The sequence below is a fragment of the Puma concolor genome, chromosome E4 (assembly GCF_028749965.1).
Source record: "Puma concolor isolate L17-30 chromosome E4, mPumCon1.1.hap2, whole genome shotgun sequence".
Classification (NCBI taxonomy): domain Eukaryota; kingdom Metazoa; phylum Chordata; class Mammalia; order Carnivora; family Felidae; genus Puma; species Puma concolor.
The window spans coordinates 65,161,861-65,177,066 of NC_141683.1; positions in this window are offsets into that span (position 1 = coordinate 65,161,861).

Genomic DNA, 15,206 nt, shown 5'->3' on the forward strand with positions numbered 1-15,206 from the left:
GTCCACCCTGAGAAGGGGGCGTCAGCTCTGGAACATGGCCTCTGGCCTTGTAGGAGGCGGTGATGCCACAGTGATGCCTGAAGCCCAGCCGGGGTTGCTCTGACCCACGGCTCTGGCACAGGCTCCCTTCACCAGCATTTATTTGCACAGAGCAGGGAACTCTGGTGTTAGCCAATCGATGGCACCATGTGCACGAGGAGACAACACTACAGGCAGCTCGGGCCTCTGTTTCCACGGCTTCCCTCCATCACAAAACGGGTAGAAACACATTCACTGCTTCAGGGCTCTAACGTGTGCGTCTTCTTGTGGCTCGGTTTCTGCAAGATACTCCATACCTTTGACACCTGCTGTGTTTTCTTTGGGTTCTGTTCGGCAAGCTGGCCATACTGCCATCGTGTCCCGTTTTCCCTTCAGTGTGGTTTTAGGGCTCAGCTCAGTTGTTAGACTCGCATTGTCTCCGCACTCGATACACATCTTCGCTGTTTGAAAGGTGTTACAGCTGTTAAAGAATCTTCATGAACCTGAAGATAATCTCTTGTGAAGTTGAATGCAAATGTACTGTCATTCATAGTGTTTATATAAAAAAATACCAGGAATTTCACTTTTGCTACCTTGATATATAGCATTGGGCTATCATGTTAACAACATTGAAATACATCGATTTATTAAAAAAAAAATACTTTTATAAGAAACGTTTTATAGTGCTTTCTGACCTCCAGACCACGAACTCTTATGTGTTTGTGTTGGGGGGGGTGGGGTGGGAGCTAAACTTTTAAAATCCAGGGATCCTGGGGCACCTGGGTGGCTCAGTCAGTTCAGCATCTGACTTCGGCTCGGGTCATGATCTAATGGTGAGCTCAAGCCCCACATCGGGTGGGCTCGAGCCCCGCGCTGACAGTGCGAAGCCTGCGTGGGATTCTCTCTCTCTCCCTCTCCCTCTCCCCCTCGCTCGTTTGCACGCTCTCAAAAAAAAATAATAAAACCAAGGATCCCATCTGCTATGCAGACATGGTCAGCCATCTTGTGAGCCCCGGTGTATCTACTCACATGATTGCTCTTGGCCCAAGTCTAGGGCCCGGTTCCTTCGCTGCCAGAGAGGACAGCCACATCCCTCACAGGCCGTGTGTCAGCCCCTGCTCTTGGGCAATGAAAGCAAGCTGAGAAGGGAGACTTGTCCTCTGCTGTCCACCCAGAGTGCGGAGGGGAGACCCACAGAGGAATAGCCCCCGCTGTGTGCACGCACGCGCATGTGCACGCACGCGAGGCATCGAGCAAGCAGAAGCCAGGGTGCTGGGACTCCCTGTTTCCTATGAACCTGTTCCGCTTCTGTTCACCTCCGGCCCAACCCTTCCCCCTTCCCCACTGGCCTTTTTGTACCTAGCCAAGTAGTATTCCCTTCCACTAGCTCAAAAACTTCTCTTGAATTGTCGTTAAACAAACTGGCAGTCTTGTGGTCAGTGCCTGTCCATGATCTGCTAAGAAGGAACAATCTAGAACATATCTGTTCTCCCCTCAAACACAGCCACAGGAATGGAAGAGAACCCCCACCCTGATCTAAATAGGTTCTCATAGGATTATAGCAATTCGCAGGGCACGTGGCGGGGGTCAGTTGGTTAAGCGTCCAACTCCGGATTTTGGCTCAGGTCACGATCTCCCAGTTCGTGAGATCGGGCCCCACATCGGGCTCTGTGCTGACAGTGGGGAGCCTGCGTGGGATTCTCTCCCCCCTCTCTGCCTCTCCCCCGCTGGTGCTCCTTCTCTCTGAAAATAAACTTGAAAAGAAAAGATTATAACAAGTTGGCCACAAGCTCAGATCTGGTAAAGCAGCTGGTCTTGGCTGCAGAAGAGATGCCACATACACTGAGAAACTGTCCTTACTATCTGCTCCTGAAGCTTTCATCACCCAGACGTTGACCTTGTTCTAAGTTTGCAGAAGCATACATTGATAAAGATAAATGGCTTCGTGCTATACTTTCCAAGAGTCACATGAGACGTGGGCAGTTTCTTTCCTTACAGATTCTGAACCCAGAGAACTGCCGAGCCCTCTCAGACTAGTGCCTTTGATCCTTCCCCCCCCAAAAGAAAATCCTCCCAAAGATCACCCCTGGACCCTACACTGGGAAGTGTGGATAGTTCCCTTCTTGTCAAGGCCACGGGGGAAAGCTGATGAGAAGAAGGGTCTTCTCAAGTTCATCACAGAGACGTTCATTTCCAGAGGCCAGACAGGCACGCCTCCTGATGAGGAGGGCTCTGTGACCCCAATCAGGAATGTTCTGGTCCCAGGCTGTTGAGCGGAGTAGAGCCCTTTATGTACCTTGGGCTCCTCCCTGACCACCCTCATTCAGGAGCAGTTGCCTGGTTCTACAAAACACTCCTGGCCACTTCATGGGCCCAGTTAGGGGAGCCTGGCTGCCAGGCTGTTTTCATCACACCCCTGACTCCCACAGAGCGGTGGGAGCTGGTGCCTGGGCAACCTCCAGGTGCTTCTGGGGCTGCATCTGTACAGAGGGAGCCACCAGCCTTGACAGGCTGTCCTTAGAGCTTTGCAGGCAGGTGGACTCGGGAATACAGTTGGCAAAGTTGCGAAGCCAGACCCCTCGGAGGGAGGGAGAAATGACCTGTTGTGCTTGCTCTGCACTGGGAAAGGCATATGGGCAGAACGGCGAAAACTTAGACAAGGAAAAGTTATTCCGTCTACCTAGGACCCTCGGTCCATGTGGCCAGTGATCATGCATCCAAATGGGGATGGATTTTCAGATCACCAAACTGGAATAGGAGAGACGAAGGCATTCAGGGCTGCCAGACTCGGCCCTAATCAAAGACAGGACACCCTTGCCTCCCTCTTCCCCAGGATCAGCCACCAGGCATCACAGGGAGGCCATGGCCATGGCCCCTGGCAGGTAGTTGACCATCCTCAGAAGACCAGCATCCCCACAAATACAAAAACTTGTCATCTTGAGTCTGAAAAGGCAGTGGATTTTGTGGCCAAGACAATGGAGTAAAGGGACTCTTGTGCCCCTGCTGTGTACTCCCCAGGGCAGCACTGGGCACCGTACCCACATTACTTCAATGATCGCAACAGCCTAGGCCATGCATGATTCCTGCTTTGCACAAAAACCATCAAGGGGCGATTAGCCCAAGACCACACAGGCGGCGTAGGAAACGCCCACGTTTCAACCCAGCCCGTCACAAAGCTTCTCCTTGCATTCAAACACACTGCTTTGCTGACGGGGGGATCCCTGGCCCACCCAGGACCTGCTGATCAGATCCAGCATTTGACAAGACCCTGGGGTGATGCCCGTGCACTAAAGTCTGAGAAACCCTGCCCTGTACCTCAGGACTCTGTTCCGTGTGGTGCCAGCCCTTTGCCCACCGAGGTGAGAACTGCTTAGAGGTGACTGTCCGGCAGGTGTCGTCAGTCAGACGCACGAATGTCTGCAACACCTGGTGACTGAATCTCCAAAATTCAAGAGGTGTGGTATGGTTTTCTGAATGTCTCCTGGGTTTGACAGAATCCACCTAAGTTACTCAAGGAGCAATCCAAAAACGCGAAGCATAAACTTGACCCCGTCCAAGGGGCCAACAGGAAGCCCCGGATCCACACACTAGGATTCTGCACTGTGCTTTGAACTGTTGTCCACCTCCCTGTGAGAGGCCACCAGGGTGGCACCCAGCACGCGGCCAGCCCAGCCAGTGTGTCACCCAAGTCCCAGCTCGCGGGCCGCCCTGCCCCAGTCTGCACCCCCCACGACCCTGAGCGTGGCCTGCTGTTCATCCTCCTTGGGCCCCCCCATTGGCCACAGGCAAGTGCCCCAGTAGCCTTCACGTCTTCAAACGTCTCCTGGCCTCTCCGCCTCATGTGAACCCCGCTGTCCCCTGTAAGCGTGCCCCCCCCAGAGTGTGCACACCCACCCCTCGTGGCTGCTTCCACAGACCTCCTCCTCTCTCCCAGCTCCCCGGTGCTCCGCCTCCTCCTGCCTGTCTTCCCCTCCACCCCAGTCCTGTCCTCATCCATTCCCAGGGACGTCACCCACACGGGTGACGCATCCCACACCCTTTCCCCGTGTTTCTCCCCAGGGCTCTGTTGCCACTGGGCAAGACAGTCCCTTGTGCTAGACCATCCTTCCTGTCACACATGTGGCATCTGTAGACTATGGACTAATCAGAGCACTCCCCACTCCCAGTCCCTGCCATGTCTAATGTCCCCAGGGGGTGGGTGGTCAGTCCCTGGTTGAGAACCACTGTCCGTGTCCCAGTCCCTCTTTCGCCACAAGCCTGTCACCACCTCCTGACGTCCGGGCTCAGCGAGCACCAGACCCTGCGGGAGCCTCGGCCCTATGGTCCGCGGCCAGCAGTGAAATCAGCTCTGGGTCGGGACACTCCACGCCTGGGCCCCTCTCTCTGGCATCATGGCCTGGCAGGTCCAGCCCCAGTGGCCGATCCACCACGTGGCCCCCTCCACGCAGCTCCCGTGGAAGCCCAGCGCTACCCCGGGTGACACCTTATGTCCCATCACGGCTGATCCCTCGCCCACATCAGCCCAGAACCTCACCGTGTGTGTCTTTGAGCCCGAAAGCAACCTGGGCAGTTGGGTCTGTTAGGAAGACCCGGGCTCCAGCATCCCCTGTGTGCCTCTACTGTCACAGAACATCTCACTTCTGACACGTCTGGTCCCCACACCAAGCAATTCTGTGCCACACCGGCAGGGTGTCCTGCGATGGACGTCAGTGCTGACGCCAGGTGCCGGGAGAGGGTGCCAGACCCCCCCCAGTTCAGGGCTCCGCTCACTGCAGGTGTCCCCAGTGACCACAACTTCTGGTTGCCGTGGTTACAAATCAGAGGTTCCCACGACCCCTTCCTTGAGTCCAGTGCACCTGCTAGAGCAGCTCACAGACCTCAGGGTATTAAAGGACATGATGAAGGACACGATGAACAGCCACACGAAGAGATACATAAGGTGAGGTCTGGGAAGGTCATGAGCGCAGGAAATCTGTCCCCGTGGGGCTGGAGTGCGTCACCCTCTCTCATGTGGAAGCGTCCACCCCCTGAAGCTCTCCAAACCCTGTACCATTGGGATTTCTATGGAGGATTCTTCAGGAAGGTGTGATGGATCATTACCTCCATTTCAGCCCCTCCCCCTTCTCTGGATAAGTGGGGGTGGAGGGGGAGGTGAAAATTCCAAGCTTCTAGTCATGGCTTGGCCTTTCAGGTGACCAGCCCGCATCCAGGAGCCGTCCAGGACTCCCCCCGACCCCCGAGTGGCCTCGGTAGAACTAAAGGTGCCCCTAGTTCTCTTACCACGTAGGAACTTACCAGAGTTTCAGGAGTCCTGTGTCCAGAACAGGGGCGGAGACCAGCGTGTGTGTTTCCTATTAACTCCCAGCCTCCAATGTCCCAATCTGCAAACACGTGGATTTGTTCCCAGAATCACCATCCCTGTCACCATGGGAGGCGGTCTCTACTGTTCCCGAAGGCCAGCTCCTCCCTTGTCACATGACACCCATTTCCCTTTCTCCACTGGGTCATTTCCTAGCAGCATAAAACACATTCCGTGGTTTCTCAGCTAAAAGCAGAACCGAAAACACCCCGACCCTGCCTCGACCCCCTCCCTATAACAGCGCCACGTTTCCGTTTCTCTGTGCAACAGAACACCCTTCACCTTCACGTCCCAGTCATTCTTTTAAACGGCATCTTTGTGGCAAGATACGTATGCAAAAGGATGTGTAAGATGCATGTGTACAGTTTAAAAATAGTAAAATGCGGGCGTCTGGGTGGCACAGTCGGTTAAGCGTGCAACTCTTGGTCTCAGCTCCAAGAGTTCGAGCCCCACGTCGGGCTCTGTGCTGACAGCGCAGAGCCCGCTCGGGATTCTCTCTCCCCCTCTCTCTCCGCTCCTCCCCCACTTATGCTCTTTCTCTCACGCACGCGCAAAAATAAATAAACTTTAAAAAATAAGAAATAGTAAAACGAACACCTCCCTGTACCCACCACCCAGCTTAAAAAGCAGAACACACGCAGGACCTCAGAAGAGTCATCCCGTTCTGCGGTGGCTTCCTCCTCCCTCCACAGAGATGTCGCCATCCTGAGCTCTGTGTTCATTATTTCTTTGCTTTTCTTTATGGTTTTAACACCCACATAGGCATCCCCTTGACAATATGTTATTTGGTTTTACTTTAAAATGTTATAGGGGCTCTTGGGTGGCTCAGTTAAATGTCTGACTCTTGATTTAGGCTCAGGTCATGATTTCACAGTTTGTGGGATCGAGCCCCACGATGGGCTGTGGGCTGGCAGCAAGGAGCCTGCTTGAGATTCTCTCTCTCTCTCTCTCTCTCTCTCTCTGCCCCTCCCCCCTCAAAATCAATGAATAAACTTTAAAATTTTTTTAATGTTATATACATGAAATCACACTGTATATGTTCACCTGTGACTTTTCAAATTCCATATTCTATTTTTTTTAATTTCTTTAATGTTTATTTATTTTTGAGAGAGAGAAAGAGACCGTGTGAGTGGGCAAGGAGCAGAGAGAGAGAGAGAGAGAGGGAGACACAGAATCTGAAGCAGGCTCCAGGCTCCTAGCTCTCAGCACAGAGCCCGACACGGGGCCTGAACTACAAACCGTGAGATAATGACTTGAGCTGAAGTGGGACGCCTAACCCACTGAGCCACCTGAGCCCCCCTCCATAGTCTATCTTTTAATTCAGGCATATGAATGTGTGTAGCTACAGTTCATTTTTCACTGCTGTGTAGTATTCTGCCACAGAAATAAATCACAATTTTATTTATAGATTCTACTTTTATGGGCATTTGGGGCCATTTCTGGTTTATTGTATTATGAGCAATGCTTCTATGTATATTATAATGCATATCTCCCACTGCACGTGTCTCTCAGAACAGAATCGCAAGGAATGTACCTGTTCAACTTTATTAATGTAGGAAAAACAAGGCACTCTTCTTATTACACTTTTATTACATAAAATCAAAAAAAAAAAAAAATCCTATCCAGCCCTCTCTCCACCTGCTAATCAGAGCCCCACAGGCTCGCTATTTTCTTATAATGTCATACGATGAAATTTCAGAGCCTGGCCTTCAAAAAGGTTTTCTCGATGCTAACTACAGGAGTCACAGAGGTGAGAACCGTGCCCCGCTCCCACAGCTCTGCCGCCGGGACGGAGGACGTTCAACAGCACAAAAGTAGTGCTGAGAATCCGGTTGGCTTGGTTTTAGAACTCAGAACAGAACGCCTTGTTCTAAGCCAGTCAAGTGGACGCATGCGAGCATTCACCACCATTTGCGACTCTGGTTGGAGCAACAGGGGTTGGTTAGACGCCCGCCCGTTAGAAATGGTTGCCGTGCCCCGTGAACATAACCACCAGGGGAAGGCAAACTTTAAGGGACACCTGCTGTCCGTCTTACCCCATAATTCACGGGCTTAATTATAGCGCTGTAAACGACATCTCAGTATTCCGAAAGGTTAGATAGATACTTGAAAAAAATGTCTCCCGCAGATCAAGAGAGGATCGTGACCCTTCTCTCCCGAGTGCATTTTTTGAGACACCAGAGCCCCTGCGAGATTTGTTATTTGACACATCCTCTGAAAGTAACATTCTTGCGTCATCTCGTCAGCACGTGGTGATGGAAACCGTTTTACCAGTGTGGCTGCAGCGCTGTCCGCGCCCCGGAGAAGAGTCCCTTTCCCACTGCTGCGCACCCCTGCCTGTCCGTGATACTGACTGACTCTCCAGCGTTTGGCAATGTGCCAGCGGAAACTGGCACCGAGCTGCGCTTTCGATCTGCGTTTTCCTGCTCAGCCAACAGGATTGAGAATCTTCAGTGTTTCCGGGCTACTTCCGTTTCCTTTCCTGTGACATGTCTGTCCTACCCTTTGTCTGTTTCGCTACGAGGTTATGTGTTTTTTCCTACCGATTTGCAGGAAATCCTGACATGTCCTGGCTACTCTTCTTTGACAGTTCTGTGTACTGCAAATCGTTCCTCCCAGCTTGAGACTTCTCTTTTCGCTTTCAGGCGTGTGTGGATAAACAGAAGTTCATTTTATTTATTTATTTTTTCAACGTTTATTTATTTTTGGGACAGAGAGAGACAGAGCATGAACGGGGGAGGGGCAGAGAGAGAGCGAGACACATAATCGGAAACAGGCTCCAGGCTCCGAGCCATCAGCCCAGAGCCTGACGCGGGGCTCGAACTCCCGGACCGCGAGATCGTGACCTGGCTGAAGTCGGCCGCTTAACCGACTGCGCCACCCAGGCGCCCCCAGAAGTTCATTTTAAAGGAGTCAAAAGTGGGGCGCCTGGGTGGCTCAGTCAGTTAAGCATCCGACTTCGGCTCAGGTCACGATCTCACTGTCCGTGGGTTCGAGCCCCGCGTCGGGCTCTGTGCTGACTGCTCAGAGCCTGGAGCCTGTTTCCGATTCTGTGTCTCCCTCTCTCTGACCCTCCCCCATTCATGCTCTGTCTCTTTCTGTCTCAAAAATAAATAAATGTTAAAAAAAAAAATTAAAAAAAAATAGTCAAAAGTATCAGTATGTTTCTCTATGGTAAATGTTTTTTTGTCCTAGCAAATTCATCTCTCCCCCTAAACCATAAAGATATTCTTCTACATGTTTTTCTAAATATTTTAGTGTTTGCTTTGTGCAAGTCTTCAATCCATCCAGAATCGATGTATGTGTATGTGAGGCAGAGAGAGACCCAATCTAGTTGTTTTTCTTACGGGTAACAAGTCGCCCTAACACACTGCACCAAGTACACTGTCCATTACCCGCTGATTTACAATTCCTATTTTCTGTTAACCAAGTTTCCGTGCATATGTGAGTCTCTTTCTCATCTCTCTCTACTTCCACTGGTCTATTTACTATCTCCAGACTAATGATACACTGTCTTAATTGCTAAGACTTTAAAATAAGTCTCAGTGTATGTTAAAGCAAGTCTCCCTAACTTCTTTTTTTTCAATTTTTTTAATGTTTATTTTTGAGAGAGAGACATAGTGTGAGCGGGGGAGGGGCAGAGAGAGAGGGAGACACAGAATCCGAGGCAGGCTCCAGACTCCGAGCTGTCAGCACAGAGCCCGACACGGGGCTCGAACTCAAGAACCGTGAGATCATGACCTGAGCCGAAGTGGGACGCTTAACCCTCTGAGCCACCCAAGCACCCCAAAGCAAGCTCACAGGTTAAGCAGCCTGTAGAATACAGACAAGACTCCTAGGAGGGGTTAAATAGAGCACAGAAGTTTCCTCACCTGTGAGGCGCATTAGGCACGAGTGAAATAGAGCACCTGTGCGCTGACACAGATGACATGCATGGAAAGCCCACGGAGGCGCCAAATCCTCACGAGGAACACGAAGCTCCAAATATTTATTATACGCCACGTCACGCACTTGGACTCCAAAATCCCACGATGCGGCAAATTTACTTGAGGCAACTGCGGCACAAAAATGCCTAACCAAATATGCATAATATACATGAGGCACTCAACATTCACGAGTTAAATTGGCCACTGTTTTAAAATGTACCCAGATTGGGACGCCTGGGTGGCTCAGTTGGTTGGGTGTCTCACTTCAGCTCAGGTCATGATCCCACACAGTTCGTGGGTTCGAGCCCCGCGTCGGGCTCTGGGCTGACAGCTCGGAGCCTGGAGCCTGCTTCGGATTCTGTGTCTCCCTCTCTCTCTGCCCCTCCCCCACTCGTGCTTGGTCTTTCTCTCTCTCTCAAAAGTAAGTAAACGTTAGGGGCGCCTGGGTGGCTCAGTCAGTTGAGCGGCCGACTTCGCCTCGGGTCATGATCTCGTGGTCCATGAGTTCAAGCCCCACACCGGGCTTTGTGCTAACAGCTCAGAGCCTGGAGCCTGTTTCGGATTCTGTGTCTCCCTCTCTCTGACCCTCCCCTATTCGTGCTCTGTCTCTCCCTGTCTCAAAAAAAAAAAAAAAAAAAAAAAAAAAAAAACGAAAAAAAAAGTAAGTAAACATTAAAAAAAAATTAAAGAAAAACGTACCCAGATTGATTTTAACCAGGTACAGTAGGACACACAGACACAGAAACGAGAGCCGTGCAGGAAGACGTTACACTCACCGATCCCCGGAAGCAGGCACGCCGGCCCCGTGGGGGAGAACCAAGGGCCGTGGGGAAGCCGAATAAGCAAGAGAAAGCAGGAGCAGGAGCCTTTGTTGTGGTTTTCCCAGAAGGAGACAGGCAAGGCGGGGTCGGCAAGCTGAGCGGGCAGAAGACTGGAGAGTTTGGATAGCTGAGCAGGCCCCGGGCTACAGAGAGGTCCTAGTTTTCCAGAACCTTCCCTGGGCTGATGTGGAACAGGAGGAGAGTGCCCCAGACCACAGGATCCTGATGGAAGGATAGCTCACCCTGACGTGGGCAGCCCCTGCTGGGTCTACAAGACCCAAAGGCGTCAGAGCATCAGAAAATACAGAAAATAGGGGTGCCCAGGGGGCTCAGTCGGTTAAGCATCCGGCTTCAGCTCAGGTCACCATCTCCGGGTTCATGAGCTTGAGCCCCACGTCGGGCCCTGTGTGGACAACTCGGAGCCTGGAGCCTGGAGCCTGCTTCGGATTCTGGGTCTCCCTCTCTCTCCCTCTCTCTCTCTCTGCCCCTCCCCTGCTCACACCCTCGTCTTTCTCTCAAAAGTAAACGTGAAAAAATTAGAAAAGAGAAAATACAGAAAATAAACAACAGAATTAGCAGGGTCACCCCCTCCTGGGACCATGCGGGCTCTAGCGTCCCAGGCACCCTCGCCAGGTGTTCTGTGGGCCACCTGGTGGCTGTGGCCAAACGTCCTGCCTCTCCTGGACACCGTGAATGTCCATCTCAAACTTCTTCAGTCTCCTTCGCCGCCCTGGGTGTCCTGAGCTCTGGTCCCCACAGACCCCTCTGAGGGCTGATGTGACAGAAGGAGAGACTGTGGGATTCTCTGTGAACCTCACGGAGCACAAGCCTCAAGGCCCCTCAGCTCCAGGGGGGGGATCGGAAGCCAGGTTGCGTCCCCGATGAACGCTGCGGAACCCCGGGTTCAGGCGGCTGGTCCTTCCTCCCACCTGGGCCCTCCCTGTGTGTGTGTGTTACTCCACTCCTCCTCCTTGCTTGAGGCTGTGTGTTTACACTGTGGCATTTGGGCATCTCCCTGTGGGCCGTGAGCTCTGCCCCACGGCCCGGATGGCCAGCTTGGGGGGCGGGGGGTGCTTGGAGGCCACCAGCGCGTCGAGGTCGCTCTTCCTCTCCCGCTGCTGATTTGCCAAAAGGCGCTTTGGAGCAAGATGCAGCCTCGGGTTCATAGTTGTCCGTGACCGCTGGTGCGTGGGTTGTGGGGTCTGAGGTTTACACGAAAGCCAGTATGGATCTTGAATGACACAAACGACCAGAGTCTCACAGATTCTAGTTCTTTCATTTTTTGTTTTTATTTATTTTGAGAGAGAGAGAGAGACAGTGTGACTTGGGAGGGGCAGAGAGAGAGAGAGAGAGAGAGAGAATCCCCAGCAGGGTCCGCACTGCCAACGCAGAGCCCGATGGGGGGCTCGAACTCACGAGCTGTGACACCAGGACCCGAGCGGAAATCAAGAGTCAGATGCTTAACCCCCTGAGCCACTCAGGCGCCCCAGTTGCTTTGTTTTTTAAGGTCTCTTTAAGCAGTTTACCAGGAGTCCTAGGTGGGAAAGCTTCCATCCAGATGGGCAGGTTCTAGGGGCCAAGGCCAGTGAAGGGCCTGAAGCTCACGCCCCGTGAGCTTCGTGGGGAACCCCATTTGCTGGTGCTCCCGGAGAAGACAGCCCTCCCCACTGGACACCTTCCCTTCCCCTCCCTGCTCCTCGGAGTCCGGTCTCAGGGCAGACCCGCACGGGTCCCTGCAGACTGGCACAGCCGTGGGCAGGGCAGCCTGGCGGAAGCTGGGGCTGGGAGAGAGCCCCGGTGGCTTGTGGTGATGCCCTGAGGCTCCCCCCTCCAAAGGGCTCCCCAGCTTGTGGGCCTAAGAAGCATCTGGGAGCTGCAAACACAGATCCGCACAGGCATCACCTCTGAACAGTCTGAGTCAATGGACCCCGAGGGGGCCCAGGAATGTGCATTTGTAGCCAGCACTCCAGGTGGTTCAGACTCAGGTCTGCCAACCCCACTTGAAGGCAGGTGGGCTTAAGGAGGGCTGGAGATGGGGCGCCTGGGTGGCGCAGTCGGTTAAGCGCCCGACTTCAGCCAGGTCGCGATCTCGCGGTCCGTGAGTTCGAGCCCCGCGTCGGGCTCTGGGCTGATGGCTCAGAGCCTGGAGCCTGTTTCCGACTCTGTGTCTCCCTCTCTCTCTGCCCCTCCCCCGTTCATGCTCTGTCTCTCTCTGTCCCAAAAATAAATAAACGTTGGAAAAAAATTTAAAAAAAAAAAAAAAAAAAAAAGGAGGGCTGGAGAGGCCTGGACAGGGAGGCTTTCGTGAGCGGACAGGCAGCGTCCTCCCCTCAGCCTGTTTCCATCTCTCTAGTTGGACTGTTTGACCCCAGGCTCTCAGGTCCAGCGGTGCGGATCCAGAAGGAAAGACAGAACATTCGCAGAGCACCTCTTTGCACCTTCGCATCATCCCCTGTAATCCTTCCAGCCGAGAGGGAAGGGACGTTCTGAGAAGCGAAAATAAGTGGCCTGGGGACAAGCCCCAGTCCCGCACTGCGGCCTGGGCTCTGTCGTGCCTCTCAGGTGCCTTGAGGGAAGCAGTGGAGAATATGTTTATGGAGCCCCTACGTGTTCCAGGCCCTGTCATGTCCGTTTCTGCACGCGGTCCTCACTCTGGCCTGTAGAGACGTTGCTGTCCACATCGTAGGCACGGGGACTGAAACTCGGGGAAGTTGAATAACCTTCTCGTGGCCAGACAGCCTGTCAGGGGCAAGCCGGTGTTGGCCCACGTCTGTGTGACCGCAATCGGCCGCCTCCCATGGGCTGCCCACCCCCGGCTCGGTCACTTGGCGCCCCCAGGACTCATCTGCAATGTCACCGGTGCTGAGCGCCTCCCCGAGGCCGCAGGGAACAGCCCGGCGAAGAGCAAACTCCAGGCTCGCACGCCAGCTGCCATCACTGCCCTGCCACCAGGTGGAGAGGGTCCGATCTCCCCACCACCGGGAACCGAGGCTCGGCTAACGATCAGACGAGCGGCAAGTGGCCTAGTGCTAAAGGGGCCCTGCTGGACCTCAAGGCCGAGTGGCGCCATTCTGACTTTCCGGAACCAGTGTCACCTGTCTCTGCGCAGCAGTGCCTCCTGGGTCAACCCCCAACCCCTCTGTCAGGTGATCTAAGAAAATGTTTGGCCTGAATGGCGATAAAGCAATAGAAACCACTCTTCACCTGTCTCTCTTCCATCTTCCCCCTCCTCTAAAATTCCCCCTTTAGGGAGCTGGCCACCCCAAAAGCCCCAACTTGATTCAGACATCCGGAGAGCGGACCTTATTCCGCAGGCTGGGGGTGAACCCTGGTGGTGTCAGCTGTTGATGGCAATACGTTTCCCCTCTGGCCCTTGAGACATGAGGACGCTCTGCTGGAGGGATTCTGAGGGATTCCTCCCTCTTATGAAGGTCCGAAGATGCAACCCTGTTCTTTTGGGTGCTGTTATACCCAGAAGGTGCGTGCGAACTGCCGCAGCCTAAACATGGAGCCAGTGCACCAGGGATAGAAATGGAGAGACTTGGGGCTTTGATGCTTCGCCGAACTGCTCATCACCCAAACCCGGAACTGGTCTCCCTAGGGATTTCTTATGATGTGAGATGATCTCCCTCTTCGTATGTGACTTTGAGTCTCTTTTCTCGCAGCCAGAAGCAGCCTAACTCATGCACCTGAACCGGCCCAGGACTAGATCTGGCTTTGCACACAGCTGTATCCTGCCTAGGCTCATATGATGTGTCGGGCCAATTTCTCTCCATTTCTTATCTCCACCTCCTCACGACTGGCTCCTGCCTCAGGCACACCCTCTCCTCGAGGGCCAGGCACGAGGTGTCCTCGTGTGGGGCCAGCAGGAAAGAGCCTTTGTACCGAGGTCCTAAAGTCTTTTCTTGACTTTCCCCACTGGGAAAACGCTCCCATCCCTGACCTACACAGTAACCGCGAAATGGAACATGCTGGTTGGCTTAAGACAGGCTCTCAAATAGGGCTGCGTATTAGAATTAACCGGAGCATTTAAGAAGTGCATATATATCATTAAGTGAAAGAAGCCAATCTCAAAAGGCTGGATACTGTCTGATTCCAATTATAGGACACTGTAGAAAAAGCAGTGGAAAGAAAGAAAGAAAAAAAGAAAGAAGAAAGAAAGAAAGAAAGAAGAAAGAAAGAAAGAAGAAAGAAGAAAGAAAGAAGAAAGAGAAAGAAAGAAAGAAAGAAGAAAGAGAAAGAAAGAAAGAAAGGAGAAAGAAGAAAGAGAAAGAAAGAAAGAAAGAAAGAAAGAAAGAAAGAAGAGAAAGAAAGAAAGAAAGAAAGAAAGAAAGAAAGAAAGAAAGAAAGAAAATCAAAGGTTGTCAGGAATCTATGGAAAGGGATGAACCGTAATGTAAACTATGGACTGTGGGTGATAAAACAATGTGTCGGCGACTATCACAAATAATCCACGCTGGTGGAGGATGCCGATGATGGGGGGAAGCTACGCAGGAGTGGAGGCAGAGAACGGGTATGTGGGCACCTGTACTTTCCACTCACTCTTGCCGTGAACCTCAAACTGCTCTTAAAAAAAAAAAAAAAAAAAAGTCTATTACAAACAAAAACAAAGCCGGTGCCCAGGCTCCTGCCCAGAACCAACACACCAGAGTCTGTGAGGGTGGAGCCCAGGGCTTCTGAGGACTCGGGTGGATCTGTGTGCAGCCAGGATTGAGGACTGCTGGCAGAGCCCGGGGAACCCATCCCTGGACCTTGGCATAGATAGTGTCAACCTTTTGCACACCTAATGGCGGAGACTGTTCCAGAAGAGAATCTGGGATACTTTTATTACCAAGCAGCATGAGAGATGAATGCCACTGTCAGGGACAACGTACCCAGCTGGATTCCTATCCCAGGAGCTCACAGCTCCGGGAGTAAAAGAGACTGTGTCCCACCCCCCTCCCCCCGCCACACACACACACACACACACACACACACACACACAAAGTTGCTGAGGGCTTCTGTTTTGAATAAGGAGATAAGCATCTCAGCCTACAGGTACAGATGTCCTTTCCAGGTGGGAGAACAGGGTCTTGTTTTCTT